General features: G+C 42.9%; 1 long non-coding RNA gene across 4 annotated transcripts in view; it reads left to right on the top strand.

Annotated features, from left to right (window-relative positions):
* Positions 1-20,478, top strand: part of LOC135096833 (uncharacterized) — a 62,393-nt gene that overhangs the window by 10,461 nt on the left and 31,454 nt on the right. For 2 of the 4 annotated variants that reach the window (XR_010265085.1, XR_010265072.1), the window contains exons 2-3: positions 6,989-7,220; positions 16,004-16,116. This is a non-coding gene — a long non-coding RNA (uncharacterized LOC135096833). The remainder of the gene's footprint in view (positions 1-6,988; positions 7,221-16,003; positions 16,117-20,478) is intronic. The other 2 variants (XR_010265086.1, XR_010265073.1) reach the window with 1 other exon arrangement.

The following is a 20,478-nucleotide window of genomic DNA, read 5'->3' as shown; positions in this document are numbered from 1 at the left end:
CTAACATTTTACCTACAACTGAAGTTAAGCTGACAGGTCTATAATTAGACGCTAAAGTTTTATCTCCTTTCTTAAAGATGGGTACTACATTAGCCTGCCTCCACATTACTGGTACCTCATCTGACTCAGGTGATTTCCTAAAGACAGAAACTAACGGCTCACTAATAATCTCTTTACATTCCTTAAGTACTCTGGGATATATTTCATCAGGTCCTGGTGTCTTGAACTTTTTTTCCTATCTATCTCCTGTTCCACTATCTCCCTAGTTATGGAAATATCTGTCAGCTTCTCATTCTCATCTGCTCTAAACACCTGTTCACTATCTGGCATATCCTGCATGTTTTCCTGGGTGAAGACAGTTAAAAAATAATCATTCAGAAGTTTACTAATTTCCTCCCCAGAACTAACCAGCTCCCCATCTGCTGCGTTTAATGGATCTACAGTATCCTTATTTTTCGTCCTGTATAGCTGATAAAATCCCTTGGGGTCCGTCTTCGCCTGGCTGGCTACCTTTAATTCATAATTGTCCTTAGCTTTCCTCGTTAACTTCCTGACTGTTCTAACTAATTCATTATATTGTGTCCTTAAAACTTCTTCACCTGCCCTTAATCTCTTATATATACTTCTCTTACGCCCTATATAATGCTTTAACCTAGCAGTCATCCATTTAGGGTCATTTTTTTGTGATCTTATTGTTCTATACGGGATATTTGCTAACTGACCATACCTGTATGAACTTTATCTACGAAATATTTATACAATTCATCAACATTTACTTCACCTAATCCCCTCATCTCGTCCCCTACCATCCTCTCCCCTCCCTCTCTACTCGCCTCGACCTCACCTCTCTCATTTCAGCATGACCTGACATTCCAGAGAGAGAGAGAGAGAGAGAGAGAGAGAGAGAGAGAGAGAGCATGAAAAGGAAATGATTATGTACTCTTTTAGCGGATTGTAAATTATATGTAAGGATGAATATGAATAGCACACACACACACACACACACACACACACACACACACACACACACACACACACACACACACACACACACACACACACACACACACACACACACCAGTAAACTTAACCCAATTGCAACCATTTTTTTCCTATTTTGCGTTTTTGCGTTTATTTTCCTTGTGTGTGTGTGTGTGTGTGTGTGTGTGTGTGTGTGTGTGTGTGTGTGTTTTGTCTGTGTTGAATATAATCCCAGCCAGAAAATAAAATACTTTTAATTATTAGTGTATGTTGTTTTGTGAATTGGTTTGTTGTTGAGCTTGGTATTTATTGGTTGTCCTGCGTATCGTGACATTTTTTACTCATTTTTATTCCCTTTTTAAAGTTTTGGGGTTGAAGCTTTTATGGATTTTAAAGCCTCGATATGGTAATAATTCTCATATGTCCTTTTTTATCATCTATCATTCATTTCATTTATGCATTCATTCATTGCATCCCTCTTTGTTTGTGTATTTGTTCTCTCTCTCTCTCTCTCTCTCTCTCTCTCTCTCTCTCTCTCTCTCTCTCTCTCTCTCTCTCTCTCTCTCTCTCTCTCTCTCTCTCTCTCTCTCTCTCTCTCTCTCTCTCTCTCTCTCTCTCTCTCTCTCTCTCTCTCTCTCTCTCTCTCTCTCTCTCTCTCTCTCTAAAGAGGCAATTAACCCTGCCAGATCGGGCATCATAGCCTGCACTGCAGTAAGTTTAACAAGCAGCCATTACAAGTGCATTGCTCTGAGAACCATTCACTAATTACTGGGCTGCATTCTTTTAATACGATAACCTTCGAATTTTCAGAACACTCGGCAGATTTATTTCTTTTTGTGTCAGGTCTTTTTCTTTTTCTCGTGTGACCATCACTTTTTGAATTTCAGTCCATCCATGGATGAAAAATCGCACCGATTTTGTATCAATTGCCTTTATGTAAAGCACGTATGACTTGTGCCTAAATATATATATATATATATATATATATATATATATATATATATATATATATATATATATATATATATATATATATATATATATATATATATATATATATATATATATATATATATATATATATTATTTCATTGACAAGTTATTGGTTTTTATCATTGTTTATCTGAGAATCGCAGCGTATTTTACCATAAATATGACATTGGTTATTTGCAAAGACTTTTTTTTACATGACAGTAATACATAAGTACATTTCGCTGAGTCCTTACGGTTTTTTAACTCGATATTTTCCCAAATATTGCCTCCAAAATTACCTCGATTATTTGAAAAATCGTGTTTTTTTTTTTATCATTATACATTACAACAAGCAAATACCCTTTGCGCAGTCCTTATATTTCTGTAACTCGAAATTGCCCCAAATGTTATTCAAAATCTAATCCTATACAAAACTTTTTATTTTACACCGCAGTAATTAATAAGTACATTTTGCACAATTCTTACGATTCTGTAACTCGAAATTGGGCCAAATATTCCACCAATATAGCCTGGACTATTAACACGACCTCATGAAATATTACAGTGGTCAGCTCACTAATTGCTGCCTTCGTAGGTCAATGTGGAATCGTTTGAATGTCCACAGATAACAATTAAAATGCTGGAAATGAGACGAAATGACCTGCACACCTGACAAGCGGCCATCAGGGTTGTCATTACCTGCGCATCACCTCGCTGCCTTCAAATTTCACCAAACGCTAACAAGGTAAACAGTATATTTAACAGGATGCCAGCCTGATAATGACTGGCAGTGCTCCTTCACCTCTAAGTTATGATACACTAATGTTTATGAAAGATCACGCTAGACTGGACGCTCTGAAGGCAATAGAGTTTTGATTTTCACTTCATTAAACCTTTTGGTGAATAGAAGTGCAAACTTTCCCGTTCATTATTTCTCCGATGCATTTATTTGACGAATGTGGGAACGTTATCGCCATAGTTATCGGATTCAGGGGAATTCTGTGTGTGTGTGTGTGTGTGTGTGTGTGTGTGTGTGTGTGTGTGTGTGTGTGTGTGTGTGTGTGTGTGTTGCTCTGTTTCATTAGTGTAATGACAGTACTGTCTTCTCTTCACCAGCAGCTTCGTGCGGACAATTCATAGGAAAAAGTAATACATTTTATTGGCACAGTGACAATTCCTCGGTGACCTTCATGTTTCAGGTCCACGATGCAATAATGAAGGCTAATCAACCAATTAGTCCCACGCCACACTGCTGCCTCTCCATGCTTTACTTTTCTCTCCATATTTCCTTTCCTCTCCTTTCGTTCTTCTTCCTTCATCTTTCGTTTCCTCTTCCTTTCGTTTCTCTTTTCTCTCCTTTCGTTTCTCCTTTATTTTTCATCTCGTTTATCCTTAATTTCCTTTCGTTTCTATTTAAAATTTTCCTTCATTTCCTTTTTCTGTCTTTGCTTTCTTTTCACTTCACCATATCCTTTCCTTTCATTTACTCTTTTTTCCCTCTTTTCCTCTTCTTTTCCTTTTGTTTTTCCTCCATTTCTTTTCGTTTCTCCTTTATTCTCTGGTTTTCCCTTCATTTCCTCTTTTCCTCCTCCCTTTCTTCTCTGGAATTTATCTCCTCGCTTTACTATTCCGATAAGTTGGTGTTTTTTTCAGTTACTTTCCTGTTCATTTTTTCCTTAAAGTTTCTCTCTCTCTCTCTCTCTCTCTCTCTCTCTCTCTCTCTCTCTCTCTCTCTCTCTCTCTCTCTCTCTCTCTCTCTCTCTCTCTCTCTCTCTCTCTCTCTCTCTCTCTCTCTCTCTCTCTCTCTCTCTCTCTCTCTCTCTCTCTCTCTCTTGGTTCGCTTCTTGGTCTTTTGGAGGCTCATGTTTCCCCGAGTCTCTTAAGGGAAATGACACGTGTATTTGCTGCTGGTCCAATCTTGGGTCACATTCCCTTCGATGTGTCTGGCAAGGTGACGTCACGCGCGTGGGCAGCGTCTTTGATGGTGATCGAAAACAAGTGCATGGTGTGTTTGGTGTAGGTTGTTTTTCATGTACAATGTGTGAACACGTTTTCTATGGTTGTATAGAATCTTGTTTATTTTTGGTGAATGGGTGTCTGTTTTGTATCTACGGTGTTGGTGGTGTTGTTTGGTCATATTTGGTACTCTTCCCTTGTTGATCCTTAATTTGTTATATTCAGGATATTTTTTTTTTTTTATCAGGCATTTACTATATTTTCAATAACTCACCAGTAAACTTGATTTGTGGGCGGAGGAGTTCGTTGTCATATCACTGACCACTCTGTGTGTAGGAAGAGACATATGAAAACTTTGTCTGTGCTCCTGAAGTCTAAAGAGACCTATAATTGAAAGCATATTAAGAGAATATTAAATCTGAGTTTCCATACTACCTTTCCAACCCATCTGTGTTAATTTTCTCTACAACATCAATAACTGTTGTAGGTTAGTCACACCGTCCCTTGTCCCGCCACTAAGTCTGTCTAGGCTGAGTGCGAGGCGAGCACCTTTAGGAATCCACCTGTTCAATCCGCCTTGTCGTTTACTTTGCTTCCCACAATCTTTCTCCTTCCCCCGCTGCGTCCTTGTTTAGGCTGGTTGGTACACCTGTCCGCCTCCGCCCAGGTGTCGGACGCCGTCTCACAGTTGTTGTTTGTCATGTAACTGTGACTGTAACTCTCCCTTACTGACTCAATCTTCGTATATTGATCATCATTTTGTTTTTTTAGGGTGTTTTGTTTTCCTTGTGTGTGTGTGTGTGTGTCGGAACTTTTGTCTTTCTCGTGTTTGTGTGTGTGTGTGTGTGTGTGTTTCCCGAGGTTGTGTTGTTGGTTTGGTCTTGTATAGCTAATACATACTTGCCCTTGAGTGCACACTCCGCCACATACGTCAGACGGATCGGAGCAATCGCTCACTGTTGCCTCACAATCTGGATCTGCAGTGTTTCCTGTTGTTTGCGGGCTGGCGAACCTTACGAGGAAGATGAAGTGCCCGCATCTCATACATATTATTATATTGCTTCTTGCCTGCCTCTTCTTTACTGCTGACACTTGCAAGTCTTACACAGAGGCTCGCAGCCCTCAGTTCGTCTCGGCAGACAGCGTGAAGACCTGAGTAGGGGAGATTGGTGGCCACTTATGTTATTTCATGTCGCTGGAACTTCCTCTTTGGTAGATAACTCGCAGTGATAGGAATAACTTGTGTAAGGAGTTCAGTAACCTATGGAATTAATACTCATTGAATCACAGGTGAAAGCAGTTGCCGTGAGTGAGGCAGGAAAGTCGTTCACCGTGTAATGGAAGTATTTATAGCACATTTCTTTCACAATACCTACTGTTGCTTCCGTCACGTTGTTATGTCCTGTGCAAAAGAGAAGTCGCTGGTTTCACATGCTTTGGTTTGTGATAAGTATAATGTTATAGATGAATCGGTCATAAGCTGTTAGTTTCTTCAAGGTAGTACGTCTCCAGCAGAATAAAGCTATGGTTTACACGGAATTGTTTCATTAGTGCTAATTATTGTGTTGCAGATGAATAGATCAGGCATTTTTCAAACAGCAACGTTAGTGGTCATTAACAGGAATCACCGTTGTTACTAGTAAGAAATGTTTTAATTACGTACATAACATATTCTCCTTTAACAGTCGCCTTTCCCCACGCTCTTCGCCCCTCGTGACGAACTGTCCTTCTTTTCCTGCTTCCTCTACGTCTCAATAACGCGAATCACCACAACCGCCTTCTACCCCGCCCAGCGCTGCCGCTCCTACGAAGCAAGGGAGCAAATTTCGCTGGGCTCCTTCAGGCGCTTTTCTCTCTCAAATGGTCGCAGTTCGCTTGTTAGTCTTGCTCACCGGCGATACCACTGGAACTTGTTGTACCGTACAGACTCTTGCTGCTCCTTGTTCCTCTTCCTTTCTCAGAGATGGCACTTTTTTTGTCTTTTATTTTTATTTATTTCTTTTTTTCTATTAATACTTAGTTTTAGGTATCCGTTTTCTGTTTGACTTTTCTTTTTAACTTTTTTTATTTATTCAATTTGTCTTAATGGGGTAAAGTTTAAGTTTGCTCGTTTATTGTTTTTCCTTTATTTTTGTTGTTGTGTTATTTAAGTGCATCGTGTATGCTTCATAAACACACACACACACACACACACACATGATTGTGTAGACACCTACGTGACGTTTATAAAATGATAAATAAAATGAAATAAGAGAGAGAGAGAGAGAGAGAGAGAGAGAGAGAGAGAGAGAGAGAGAGAGAGAGAGAGTCTCCACTGAATTCCTCTCCAGGCGTTTGTGAACTTTTGTAAAGCTTTAATATACGCTTCAATACATATATTCTCTCTCTCTCTCTCTCTCTCTCTCTCTCTCTCTCTCTCTCTCTCTCTCTCTCTCTCTCTCTCTCTCTCTCTCTTTCCCCTCCACGCTCCCTTCCTTTTAGTGTCCGTGTTTACGTTCCTGGGAGTGTAATGAGCCTTTTTTGGCCGTATTGTTGTGGCGTGGTTTGATGGCCAGGCTGTGGGCGGCGTGGGTTCACTGCTGATTTCCGTTCGCCGTCTTGCTATCGTCGTCGTTGTTGTCATTTTAGTCCTCGGTTTTCGTCCTCGTCCTCGTCCTTCTCCTCTCCTTTATTAGCGATATTTTATATTTTTTTAAATTTTATGTAAGAGGAGCACTGGCTTAGAGTATCAAAAAAGGAAGAAAGGGAAAAGATTCACCGACAATGCCAGTCCCCAGAGAGAAAGCCAGAATGGTTATCCAGAACTGGAGGATAAGTGTCTTGAAATTTTTCCTCGTAATGGCCACGTCTTTCCCTTTCCCTCTTGGTCGTTCATATCGCCCTCCACCCCATCCCTTCGCCTGCCCTTTGTTTACGCACGCAGGACTCACCGCCTCAGTCCAGATGGAGAGAATCATATTTGTTATTCGTGTTCTGCTAATACGTCACTGAGTTGTGTCGGTATTGCTATTGGAGCGTTTGAAGGAAAAACGTGATTGGCTATTGACGTATTCAGAGACAAAATGTATTGCTATTGCAGTGTTTGGTGATGCCGCTTGACACTCATCACTCGTACACTGACAGAAGCAGGAAACAAATGCCATTCATGAAGAGCGAACACCGGAACGAGTCGTCAAATTTGGAAGTCAGCGGGGACACCAGCCAGACAACAGAGGACGGGACAATTTTTTCAGGCAACTGTTACGAACACACGGGAATAATCAATGCAGCTAAGCAGAGCATTACCCCTCAGCCTCGCTTTATGTGAGATTGTGAGTATGGAAGCATAGTTGGTTTAGCATTTGTGAGGAAAAAAACAATTGAAGTGTCAGAGAAGTTAATATGCCCACTTTGAAATTGTGAAATGTTAGTGTCTGAGAATTTCATTAATTCAGTTATGACATTTATGAAGAAATCGGAATTCTGTTTGGAAGGGAATCCTAAAAAAAAGTTTCAGTATTGTTGATGCATTCACCTTCCAGGGAATCGAAATAACAACATTCAGATTTCAGCTTCACCTTCCAAAACAAACATGTAATTTCCCTGCACTAAGTCTCATCAGACCTCCAGTGGGCCACGCAGGTCAGCTTTAGCGAACCCAATATCTCTTCAGCGCAGTTGATATCGCCTACGTAATGTCATATGAGAGGAGACTAGAAACACAAAATTGGCTTTTTCTTCCTGTCAAAGCTCACCTGCCGACCCGACATGAATAAACACTTCTGGCATCTAGCCAAAAATATCTCCAATAACTTTGCTTCTTCTTCTTTCCCTCCTTTATTTCAACCAGATGGCACCATTGCTATCACATCTGTTTCTAAAGCTGAACTCTTCGTTCAAACCTTTGCTAAAAACTCTACCTTGGACGATTCTGGGCTTGTTCCTCCCTCTCCTCCACCCTCTGACTACTTCATGCCATGTATTAAAATTCTTCGTAATGATGTTTTCCATGCCCTCGCTGGCCTAAACCCTCGGAAGGCTTATGGACCTGATGGGGTCCCTCCTATTGTTCTCCGAAACTGTGCCTCCGTGCTTGCACCTTGCCTAGTCAAACTCTTTCAGCTCTGTCTGTCAACATCTACCTTTCCTTCTTGCTGGAAGTTTGCCTACATTCAACCTGTTCCTAAAAAGGGTGACCGTTCTAATCCCTCAAACTACCGTCCTATTGCTTTAATTTCCTGCCTATCTAAAGTTTTTGAATCTATCCTCAACAGGAAGATTCTTAAACATCTATCACTTCACAACCTTCTATCTGATCGCCAGTATGGGTTCCATCAAGGCCGCTTTACTGGTGATCTTCTGGCTTTCCTTACTGAGTCTTGGTCATCCTCTTTTAGAGATTTTGGTAAAACTTTTGCTGTTGCCTTGGACATATCAAAAGCTTTTTATAGAGTCTGGCACAAAGCTTTGATCTCCAAACTACCCTCCTACGGCTTCTTTCCTTCTCTCTGTAACTTCATCTCAAGTTTCCTTTCTGACCGTTCTATTGCTGCTGTGGTAAACGGTCACTATTCTTCTCCTAAATCTATTAACAGATTTCTCCGCCAGTTTTTCTCACTCCCCCAGCTGCTAACTCTGTAAAAGGGCCTTATCCGTCCATGTATAGAGTATGCTTCACATGTCTGGTGGGGGTTCCATTCATACTGCTCTTCTAGACAGGATGGAATCAAAAGCTTTTCGTCTCATCAACTCCTCTCCTCTAACTGACTGTCTTCAGCCCCTCTCTCACCGCCGCAATGTTGCATATCTAGCTGTCTTCTACCGCTATTTTCATGCTAACTGCTCTTCTGATCTTGCTAACTGCATGTCTCCCCTCCTTCCGCGGCCTCGCTGCACAAGACTTTCTTCTTTCTCTCACCCCTATTCTGTCCACCTCTCTAACGCAAGAGTTAACCAGTATTCTCAATCATTCATCCCTTTCTCTGGTAAACTCTGGAACTCCTTGCCTGCTTTTGTATTTCCACCTTCCTATGACTTGAATTCCTTCAAGAGGAAGGTTTCAAGACACTTATTCATCAATTTTTGACCACTGCCTTGACCCTTTTATGGGACTGGCATTTCAATGGGCATTTTTTTTTTATTGGATTTTTGTTGCCTTTGGCCAGTGTCCCTCCTACATAAAAAAAAGACAAACTTTTTGTTGCCATCGAAAACGGTACAAATCTTCTTTCGGTTCTGAAAAAAAAAGTAATCGGAATGAAGGCAACACGTCCACTGGTTAGGTTAAGTTCCGGAAAGCCTTTTTGAAAACTCACATCATGAAGGAATGGAACAAGCTCCCGAACAGCGTCGCGCGATGAAACACAATGACCTTGTTAAAAAATCACGTCAGTGAGTGTTTTGGAAAGAATCGACGTTTAGTGTGGCAATAATTTCTCATATGAACGTTTCTCTTCATCACATAAATTCTCTCTCTCTCTCTCTCTCTCTCTCTCTCTCTCTCTCTCTCTCTCTCTCTCTCTCTCTCTCTCTCTCTCTCTCTCTCTCTCTCTCTCTCTCTCTCTCTCTCTCTCTCTCTCTCTCTCTCTCTCTCTCTCTCTCTCTCTCTCTCTCTCTCTCTCTCTCTCTCTCTCTCTCTTTCTCTCTCCGCACCTTAAACTATTGAGCAATAGCCGGCACCACGCCAGTCCCTGAACCCATTAGTATTACTTTACATCGCACAAATTCCTGTGCCGAAATAGAGTTATACACCAAGCTGGAAAATAGATAAGACTCTGAAAGGGCATAGGCGATTGTAAGGCTCGGGTGGGTGTTTACTCATTCAGTGCGAGAAGGAAAGTACTGCCGCCATATTGTCTGGTTGAGTTCCGCACTGAGTAAGTTTATTCTATTTACTATAAAAACACAGTACTCCCCCTATGCGAGGTTCTATTCCCTACTGGTTCGTTGAAATCTGGATTTCCTGTGGCTCTTGTGTGCGTCCAGTTCCATGTATTTCTGTTCGATGGGTGTTTGTCGAGGAAATGGGAGAGGAAGTCGTGTTTTATGAAGGACTGTAGGGTTTGTTCAATTTTGTTTTGTTAAAGTGCGCAAGGAAAACGATAATGAAGGTTTCTATGTAGAGGTGATTCTTTTTTTTTCCTTCTTTACTTGATGTTTGTTTCACAGATTTAAGTTTTAGTACCAGATTTTTTTTTTTTTATTTATTTACAGACTAGATACAGACTAAGAGACATAAAAACAGACTGGGTGAAGAGTGAGAGAGGAGTTAGGCAAGGTTGTATATTGCCACAACCCTTTTTAACATGTATACAGAGGAGCTAGCAGCCAGGATGAGAAGAATGAATGTAGGGGTAGGTGTGGGGAACGATAAAGTATGTGTGCTTCTTTATGCAGATGACGTAGTTGTTATGAGTGAATCGGCAGATGAGCTTCAAAGTCTGTTGGATGTTGTGGATGGCTATGGAAAATTCTTTGGAGTAAGTTTTGGCAGTGAGAAAAGCAAGCTAATGATTGTGAATAGGTCAGAGGATGAAAGTAATGTGGTATGGAGACTTGGAGAGAATGAGTTGAAACAGGTGCAACAATACAAGTACTTAGGGATGTGGATGAGTCCTAGTGGATGTGTAAAGGCAAAGAATGAAAAGATAAGTATGGTAAACCAGTGGGTAGGTCGACGGGGAAGCGCGGCAAGGGTGAGAGCAAGTAAGTATAATGTGTTGAGAGAAGTGTGGAAGAGTGTGGCTGTGCCATGTATAATGTATGGTATGGATGTGATTGCATGGAATGAAAGTGAAATTGATAAGTTAGAAGTGGGCCAGAATAGAGTAGCAAGGATGGCACTGAGTGCACCGAGGTGCACAGCAGTTGAAGCCTTGAGAGGTGACATGGGATGGAGCACCTTTAGGGAAAGACTCACAAAAGCCACACTTAGGTACAAGATTAGGCTTGAGAGAATGGATGATGCAAGAATAGCAAGGAAGGTGTACCTGTGGAATGAAAGTGGAAGCAAATGGAGGAAGAGATGCATGAGAATGACAGACAGGAATGGATTGCAAGTTGTGTGGGCGATAAGAATGGCTGGTAGGAATCAAAATGAGCGTGAATGGGTGGTAACAAGAGGAGGTAGAGTGGGAGTCGAATGAGATGTGAGAAAATGGAAGAATTAGATAGACAAAGAAGTGAAATGTGTGGGACTGAATGAATGGAAGAATGAAATGGAAAGAAAGAAGACCCTGGAATGGTACAAGGAGAAAGAGGCCCCTAGGTATGAAAGGTGGTATGATGGAAGCCTGGGCGGTGATCTTCTCTTCCGAGCGAGGGCACAGTGTATGGATGTGAATGCAAGGAGTTACAGGTGGTCTGAGTCCCGCAGCAAAGTGTGCCAGATGTGTGACATGGGAGAGGATGAGACGGTGGAACATGTGGTGCTGGAGTGTGTGAAGTATGCCAGAGACAGGAATGAGATGATGCAAGTGATACTGACTGAGTTAGGGCATGATAGGAATGAAAGAGTGGAGAACACAGGAAAGGAATGGATGGTGTTGTTGCTGGGACTGTGTAGAGAGGCGAATGAAAGGATGATTGAGGCGGTGAAAGAGTTTCTGGAGAGAATGTGGCGTGCCAGGTGTATGAACAATTAGGATAGAGGATGCTGTTCGTTTCTCTTTTTTCTCCCCTTCTACAGGAGTTGCCGATCCAAAGGCCTGGCTCAGGAGTGATCCTGAGCCACCTGTACCATCAAGATCAAGATACACCTTCACGGGAGAAGGAATAAATTAGAAGAGCGAAAAATAGAAAGAATATATATATATATATATATATATATATATATATATATATATATATATATATATATATATATATATATATATATATATATATATATATATATATATATATATATATATATATATATATATATATATATATATATATATATATATATATATATATATATATATATATATATATATATATATATATATATATATATATTGGTGAAAATGTCATTTTTTTAAAGGAGAGAATTCTTGGAAAAGAAACATCAAATAGAGAGCAATGTCATTTATCCACAATAGTCTTTCTATTTTTTCGCTCGTTTTCTAATTTATTTTTTCACCCGTGAAGGTGTACGAGTATCTTGATCTTGATGGTACAGGTGGCTCAGGATCACTCCTGAGCCAGGCCTTTGGATCGGCAACTCCTGTAGAAGGGGGAAAGAAAAAGAGAAACGAACAGTATCCTCTATCCTAATTGTTCATACATCTGGCACGCCACATTCTCTCCAGAAACTTTTTCACCGCCTCAATCATCTCTCTCTCTCTCTCTCTCTCTCTCTCTCTCTCTCTCTCTCTCTCTCTCTCTCTCTCTCTCTCTCTCTCTCTCTCTCTCTCTCTGTCTCTCTCTCTCTGTCTCTCTCTCTCTCTCTCTCTCTCTCTCTCTCTCTCTCTCTCTCTCTCTCTCTCTCTCTCTCTCTCTCTCTCTCTCTCTCTCTCTCTCTCTCTCTCTCTCTCTCTCTCTCTCTCTCTCTCTCTCTCTCTCTCTCTCTCTCTCTCTCTCTCTCTCTCTCTCTCTCTCTCTCTCTCTCTCTCTATATATATATATATATATATATATATATATATATATATATATATATATATATATATATATATATATATATATATATATAGCAACAGAAAAGAAGAAAATTAAGAACATAAGAACATAAGAAATAAGGGAAGCTGCAAGAAGCGAGCAGGCTTACACGTAGCAGTCCCTGTATGAAACACTCCTACCTATTTCCATCTGTTATCCCCATCCATAAACTTGTCTAATCTTCTCTTAAAGCTCTCTAATGTCCTAGCACTAACTACATGATTACTGAGTCCGTTCCACTCATCTACCACCCTATTTGAGAACCAATTTTTTCCTATCTCCTTCCTAAACCTAAATTTTTCAAGCTTAAACCCGTTATTTCTTGTTCCCTGGATGCTGATCCTAAGAATTTTGCTTACATCCCCCTTGTTATAACCCTTATACCACTTAAACACTTCTATCAGGTCCCCTCTTAACCTACGTCTCTCTAAAGAATTTAAATTTAACAGCTTCAACCTCGCCTCGTAAGGAATACTCCTCATCCCCTGTATCCTTTTAGTCATTCTCCTCTGTACTGATTCTAATAGACCTACATCTTTCCTGTAATGTAGGGACCAGAACTGCACAGCGTAGTCTAGATGAGGTCTGACCAGCGCCAAGTATAACTTTAATATTACTTCCGGCCTTCTACTTTTAACACTCCTAAAAATGAATCCTTTTACCCTATTTGCCTTGTTTCTGGCTTCTATGCATTGTTTCCCTAGACGGAGTTCAGAGCTAACTATAAGTCTTAAATCTTTCTCGTACCCTGTACCTACCAGAGTTTGGTTGTTTAATGTGTACCTATTGTGTGGGTTTCCTCTACCTACGCTAAGCACTTTGCATTTATTAATATTTAATTGCATTTGCCATCTATCCGTCCATTCATTCATTCTATCTAAATCTGCCTGCAATGCGATGGCATCCGATTCTGACCTAATTAATCTACCTATCTTTGTATAATCAGCAAATTTACTAATATCACTACTAATTCCACTATCCAAGTCATTGATATATATTAGAAATAATAATGGCCCTAATACTGATCCCTGTGGCACCCCACTAATGACATGACCCCACTCGGATTTCGAGCCGTTTATTAGCACTCTCTGTCGCCTGTTACCAAGCCATGACCCTATCCACCCTAACACCTTCCCATCTATCCCGTGCGCCCTAACCTTTCTCAGGAGCCTTTGATGGGGCACCTTGTCGAATGCTTTACTAAAGTCCAGATATAAGATATCATAACTATCACCATTATCTACTGCCTCGTACACCTTACTGTAAAAACTTAACAAGTTTGTCAGGCAAGACTTTCCCTTCGTGAAGCCATGCTGTGACTGATTTATCAAGTTATGCACTGATTGTAATTGTCTAAATGTTCCCTAATGTTCCTCGCTATTATTTACTCCAATAATTTACCCACAACTTAAGTTAAGCTGACAGGTCTATAATTAGACGCTAAAGTCTTATCTCCTTTCTTAAAGATGGGTACTACATTAGCCTGCCTCCACATTACTGGTACCTCATCTGACTCAGGTGATTTCCTAAAGACAGAAACTAACGGCTCACTAATAATCTCTTTACATTCCTTAAGTACTCTGGGATATATTTCATCAGGTCCTGGTGTCTTGAACTTTTTAGCTTATCTATCTCCTGTTCCACTATATCTCTAGTTATGGAAATATTTGTCAGCTTCTCATTCTCATCTGCTCTAAACACCTGTTCACTATTTGGCATATCCTGCATGTTTTCCTGGGTGAAGACAGTTAAAAAATACTTATTCATAATTTTGCTAATCTCCTCCCCAGAACTAACCAGCTCCCCACCTGCTGCCTTTAATGGACCTACTGTATCCTTATTCTTCGTCCTGTATACCTGATAAAATCCCTTGGGGTCCGTCTTCGCCTGGCTGGCTACCTTCAATTCATAATTGCCCTTAGCTTTCCTCGTTAACCTCCTGACTGTTCTAACTAATTCATTATATTGTGGCCTTAAAACTTCCTCACCTGCCCTTAATCTCTTATATATACTTCTCTTCCGCCCTATATAATGTTTTAACCTAGCACTAATCCATTTAGGGTCATTTTCTGTGGTCTTATTGCTCTATACGGGATGTTTGCTAACTGACCTGTATGCAGTTTATCTACGAAATATTTATACAACTCATCTTCATTTTCTGCACCTAATTCCCTTATCTCGACCCCTTCCATCCTCTCCACTCCCTCATCTACTCACCTCGACCTCTCCTCTCCCATTTCAGCATGACCTGACCCTTCAGCATATTCATACCTATCTCCCTCTCTCTCTCCTCCGCCCCTTCCGGACACATCTTCCCTCCTCTTGTCCTACACCCTCACACCTCACCTCACCCCTCTCATCCTGCCTTATCTCTCTCAACTCCGGCCCCGACATGACCTCACCCTGCATCTGTTGCCAGTCAACTCCTTGGAGGTACCTTTTTAATTCCTTAAAATCTGCTCTCCTAAAGTCAGGTATTTTACTAGTGTTTTTGCTTCTAAAAGTTTCCTCCCATTTTAAATTGTACCTAATTTCTTAATGGTCACTGTTACCTAGCTGTCCTCCAACCTCTACCTGTGTGACTGCTTCCTCCCTGTTAGTAAGAATTAAATCTGGAATACTGTTCCCCCTTGTGTGTTCTACGACTACCTGTTTTAAAAATTCATCCTGATATACCTTAAGAAATTCCTCTGCTTCCTTGTTACCCACCATTAGGCTTCAGTCTATATTCCCAGTCTATATTCCTAGCACACATACCTGACTGTACCTGCCTGCTCTATTTATTTCCTGCCACAGAGAGGTGTTAATTTCCTTTGTACTGTTCGGTGGCCTGTACACTACTCCCAGTACTACTGACTGTGATCCTTCCTTAATATCTACCCATATCGACTCTGTTTTGCTATCAGTTTTAATTCTACTGTTAATACAACACTGTAATGTGTCCCTAACGTATAACGCGACGCCTCCTCCTCTCCTGTTTTCCTTGTCTTTATAGAACAGTGTATAACCATCTATGATATTTTGATATTGTTTTCCCACATTCCATTAAGTGTACCTAGAATGTTAGTCACAGTTAGTTACCTGTGTGTAGAATGTTTGCTGCATTTGTCAAACCTACGAAGGAAGTTTGTGGTGTTTCAGTAAGTATGTGTACAGTGTTTCGTATGTGTTTCGTAAACCATAGAGTGTTGGGTGTATTTTTTGTAAGTCTTCGGGAAATGTCTGTTGCACTTCATATTGCTGTACGTACTGTTTATTTGTTGATGTAAATGAAAAAAAAAGTCTGTTAGGAAAGTGTTAGTGTGAGACAAAGGAAAGTCAAAGTAAGAAAGAACAATCAGACGTACACAAACGATGCATGTCCTCGACTTAATGTGTTCTGAAGGAGAAAATATGACTATGATACAAAGTGTGCAATTTTGTTTTGTTAATTTTCTTTTTTATCATCTAATTGACTTTTTTTTCACCGTCACAGGTAACGATCGCCACCACCACCACCACCACCACCACCACCACCTCCACCACCACCACCACCACCACCACCACCACCACCACCACCACCATCACCATCAAGAGGTGAAGTCCAATGTAAGTAGCACTAAGTACTTTCAGTGTCTGGTGTTGTGTATTTCAGCCACGAGGTGACGCTGCAAGGTGGGCAGCCCTCATCACTGCTTACCTGCTTGGCCTGCATGCCACTTTGACACTTTGGTGAAGTTTGCTGTAGTCGCTGGAATTTTGAGATGCTGAATTCAGGGATTGAAAAATGGCGAAATGAGCATTCTGAGGAGCCCGGTGGAGGCACCACCACCTCCCCGCAGCACCTTGACGAGTGTGGTCACTGTGTTTCACCTCCACACGGCTGCCTTCGACTTATGGAAATGCCTTTATTTTGTACTTTTCATTTATTTTCCTTGCTCTGGTTTGACCCGCTTACCGACTTGCTCCACGCCGCACGGCACGCGCGAATGCTGCCTGCCATCTTGATTCACCTTTGTTCGGCGTGCATCTGAGTCGGCGATTATCCTGTGCTTGGTTTTTCTACTGTAAGGAGAAAAACCTTTCTGTAAGTATTTGTTTTTATTTAAACAAATACTTACAGAAAGGCTTAAAATTGCACGTTGAGTATGGAATTGTTTTAAAAGCCTATGATAGTATACATACTATACATACTTAACATAAAGATAATAATACTAATACAATAATACAGTAAAAACTTAAAGCGCCAGTGGGGACAGGTGCGTGCTACGCCAGCTGTGGGCTGCCAGCTTCACCTGGTGTGTGGACATGTCCTGCACTTGGGGCGTGGCCGCTGTGAACATGTTCCACAGCCGCGAAGTCCTGGCTGTGTAGGTGCGCTGGTGTTAGCTAGAGCGAGATCGAGGCACCTTCACTAGCTCGTCGCTACTGGCTGCAGCTCTGGTGCACCTCTGTACTGTGTGTGGCAGCAGCCTCAGGGGGTCAAGGTGAGGGACCCTCTGCACCTGAGTTTTGTGGCACACCACTAGTGCCGACACGTCCCGGCGGTGCTCCAGTGACGTTACTGGTGCTGGGTGATGTTGGTCGTCATCGGTGGCCACCAAGCGCAGGTCTCTCTCTCTCTCTCTCTCTCTCTCTCTCTCTCTCTCTCTCTCTCTCTCTCTCTCTCTCTCTCTCTCTCTCTCTCTCTCTCTCTCTCTCTCTCATAACTTTCAATAATGTTGTTTTTCGGGTAGCTATATTTATTTTCCCCTACTTCGATCATACGGTTAATTTTCCTATACTTTCCATAAGGTACATTTTCAAGTACCTATATTAATGTTCCCATACTTCGATCATACAGTTTATTTTCCCTTAGCTTCCAATAAGGCTCATTCTCGAGTAACTTGGTAATAAATATGCGAATAATAAAATATGCGAAGAAGAAATAAAGGAAAACCGGCCATGCAAAAAACGTGATTCTCTCTCTCTCGCTCTGTCTCTGCCAAGGCAGCAGGTGGTCACGAAAATACGTGCATTGCTCACATGATGGCCGCCGCACACGGCGGTGTTGTTATTTACTTGTCCTGATAGCTTAACCTAACCTAACCTAACCTAACCTAACCTAATCTAACCTACCCTAACCTAACCTAACCTAATCTAACCTAACCTAACCTAATCTAACCTAACCTAATCTAACCTAACCTAACGAATCTAACCTAACCTAACCTAATCTAACCTAACCTAACCTAACCTAATCTAACCTAACCTAACCTAACCTAACCTACCCTAACCTAAGCTATTCTAACCTAACCTACCCCTTTCCCCCTCCCCCCTCCCAAGACAGCACTCCCTCCCCCTCCCGGCTGTCTTCCCTCCCCCTCCCCCTCCCACCTATCCTATCCCCTCCCCCTCCTCCCTCCCCCTCCCACCTAACCTATCCCCTCCCCCTCCCCCTCCCCCTCCCCCTCCCCGGGCAGCCGACTGCCCTGTGGGGCCGGCTGCCCCCTCAGTCAGGGAAGTAGTCCAGCAGGGCGGAGTACACCACCAGGGTGAGGGACAGGGTCTGTGCAATGGCGAGCAGGTTGTCCCACAGGCCGTGGGACAACCTGCTTCCAGCCCTGCCCCTCCCCTGGCGAGCCTTCCCTGGCTGGGGGAGTTGGCGCTGTGGTGGTGGGGAAGGGGCCACCACTCCCTTCCCCACTCCTCGGAGGACGAGCCCCGCTCCCTCGTCCTCCGCGGGGGTCGTGGCGCTCCTGGCCTCCTTTTGCCCCTCCTCCGGGCTGGGGGCCGAGACCCACAGGCCCAGGCTATCCTTCCCCGGGCTGGCCGCCACCACCTGGCCAGCCTCAGGGGCGGGTCCGGCCTCCTTCCCCGGGCTGGCCGCCACCACCTGGCCAGCCTCAGGGGAGGGGCCGACCTCGTGTCCCAGGCTGGCCGCCACCACCTGGCCAGCCTCTGGGGCGGGGCAGGCCTCGTGCCCTGGGCTGGCCGCCACCACCTGGCCAGCCTCAGGGGCGTGGCCGGCCTCGTGCCCCGGGCTGGCCACCACCACCTGGCCAGCCTCTGGGGCGGGGCCGGCCTCCTGCCCCGCCTCGGGGACGCGGACAGCCTGGTCCTCCTGGGGGGCTTGGGGCGGCTGCCCACTCTCTTGCTGTTGCAAAAGAGCACGGGGCAGCCCTGCCCCTGCCCCCGTGGACACCCAGACCTCCGGCCAGGCTGAAGTACAAAACGGCGTGACGCCCCGCCGTAGTGTACTTCAGTCCGGCCAGGAGGTCCCTCAGGGGCAGGTCCTGACAGAAGACTGTTGCGCCTCCTGCCAGGCAGTGCACCCTGATGGGTGTCTCCTGGTCCAAGGCGGCCAGCTTGTCCATGTTCAGGCTGGCCGCCTGATCCGACACGAGGGGCTTTGCCCCCCCTCGGCCCCTTGCCGGAAGGTAAAGGAGGCCAGAGAGCGCCTCCCCCTCCCACAGCAGCCCCCTGAGCTGGGGCGGGACAGCCTCACGGCGTCCACGCCACACTCGCCCAGGAGGCTCAGCCGTGCCTCCACTGACAGGCGACTGCTTTTTGCTCCCATCCTAGTTCTCATGAAATTAAAAATGTACCTTGGTTCAGTTTTGGCTGAGTGGCGAAAAGTAGGATGGTGGTGAACAGACCGCCTGAGAGAGAGAGAGAGAGAGAGAGAGAGAGAGAGAGAGAGAGAGAGAGAGAGAGAGAGAGAGAGAGAGAGAGAGAGAGAGAGAGAGAGAGAGAGGTTGATTGATATTGATTGATTGATATATTTTGTTTGCCTTTTGTAACATTAATGCATTTCTGCATTTCATACACAGTTCAATACGTAAGGCCAGGTCCATCAAGCCGAAGCTTTTATACAGACCTGAATAAAGAATGACACAAGTAGCGCAAATGTTTACACCCTGACTTGTTCCTATTTGAGCCGCCATTTTGCACATGATAGAGGTAATAATAGACTACTTGTTTTGTTGTTTGCAGCACATGACACAATAATGAGTGATGGAGTGTATAGTATGCTATACTGTGCCACATATATGTTCACATACGTGAACTTCGCGAACACAAACACAGGTAGACACACTTACATAGATACCCACAAACATACATACCACAACATATAACTGCATACATACACACATTCATATGTACATGCACAGACACACACACTCACACATATGCAACCTGTATGCGAACATACGAACAGCATGATGCATACATGCGGGCACACAATACATACACACACACACACACACACACACACACACACACACACACACACACACACACACACACACACACACACACACACACACACACACACACACACACACACACACACACACACATGGCCACATACAAACCTGTGCACATACATACACACACTCACATACATACATAACAAATGTATGCATGGTTACATACATACTTTGCCGTAACATATGTTATATTAGCCAAAGTTTTCTATTAATGATATCATTGTTGGTGATGTACATACACACGTCCACAAGATGTGCACACCTGACATGTGTGTCTGTGTATCAACACATAACAGCACATGATTCACAGACATTGCTATGGTTAACATTCATAGTTTAGAAGTAAGAAACATTTCACTTTGCTTTTAAACAAATTGATAGAGGTTAGTAATTTAATATCGTGCGGGAGGCTGTTCCACTCCCTGACGCCGCGCACACTCACACTTCTCTGTTCGTGGACAGTCCTACAGAGAGGAAGTTTGAGGTCATCTGGCCTTCTAGTGTTATTAATATTATTGGATAGTAATTTATAAGATGTATTATTGGGATATATGTAAATTGATTTGAAAAGAAATATACAAGTTTGCAAGAATATTATATCGGGGACTTTCAAAAGGTTGTGTTCACAAAATAGAGGATTAGTATGATCGTACCGTTTTTTTCTATGAAACATTACTCTCATTATTTTTTTGTGCGCAACAAATAACCCATCTAAGAGTGT

The sequence above is a fragment of the Scylla paramamosain genome, unplaced genomic scaffold, assembly GCF_035594125.1.
Source record: "Scylla paramamosain isolate STU-SP2022 unplaced genomic scaffold, ASM3559412v1 Contig8, whole genome shotgun sequence".
NCBI lineage: Eukaryota > Metazoa > Arthropoda > Malacostraca > Decapoda > Portunidae > Scylla > Scylla paramamosain.
The sequence above is the reverse complement of the archived record's forward strand: the minus strand, read 5'-3'. Positions and strand labels throughout refer to the sequence as shown.